Source organism: Cervus elaphus, chromosome 1, assembly GCF_910594005.1.
Source record: "Cervus elaphus chromosome 1, mCerEla1.1, whole genome shotgun sequence".
NCBI classification, from domain to species: Eukaryota; Metazoa; Chordata; class Mammalia; order Artiodactyla; family Cervidae; genus Cervus; species Cervus elaphus.
Window position 1 is genome coordinate 78,491,552 of NC_057815.1, and position 515 is coordinate 78,492,066.

At 39.6% G+C, this 515-nt stretch overlaps 1 non-coding gene across 1 annotated transcript; it reads left to right on the forward strand.

Moving 5' to 3' along the window:
• LOC122703664 lies at positions 1-93 on the forward strand. Its single transcript, XR_006343558.1, has one exon. It is a non-coding gene; the product is annotated as a small nucleolar RNA SNORD116 (small nucleolar RNA).
• The last annotated feature ends 422 nt before the right edge of the window (positions 94-515 follow it).

The window sequence follows — 515 nt, forward strand, 5'->3', positions numbered from 1 at the left end:
AGATTGATGACGACACCCTCTCATGCATTCCTTGGAAAATCTGAACAAAATGAGTGAGAATTCACTACCGTCTCCTCATCGAAACTGAGGTCCAGCACGTTGAAAAAAAAAAAAGAATTTTCAGAAAAACGCATTGGATTTTATTTTTGTAAGTAATTTTATTTGCTTTGTTTTCCACATTGCATGGCATCTGGGATTGTAGTTCCCCAACCAGGGATCAAACGCAGACCCCTGCATTACAAACACAGAATTTCAACCACTAGAGCACCAGGGAAATCCCTTGATTTTAAAACAGGAAACTGACTAGACTCTAGTCCTAGTTCTCCCACTTTCCAGACAGAAAATGGAGGTCTGTCATTCATTCACCATTGATGTGGGAGACCTTTGGCAAACCATAGAATCTCTCCTAGCCTAAATTTCCATACTTGAATAAACTGGAAAGAGAATGGATAAGGAATGAAACATTCACTGAGCACTTCCTATACGCCAGGAGTTTCATGTAAACTCTCTGAATT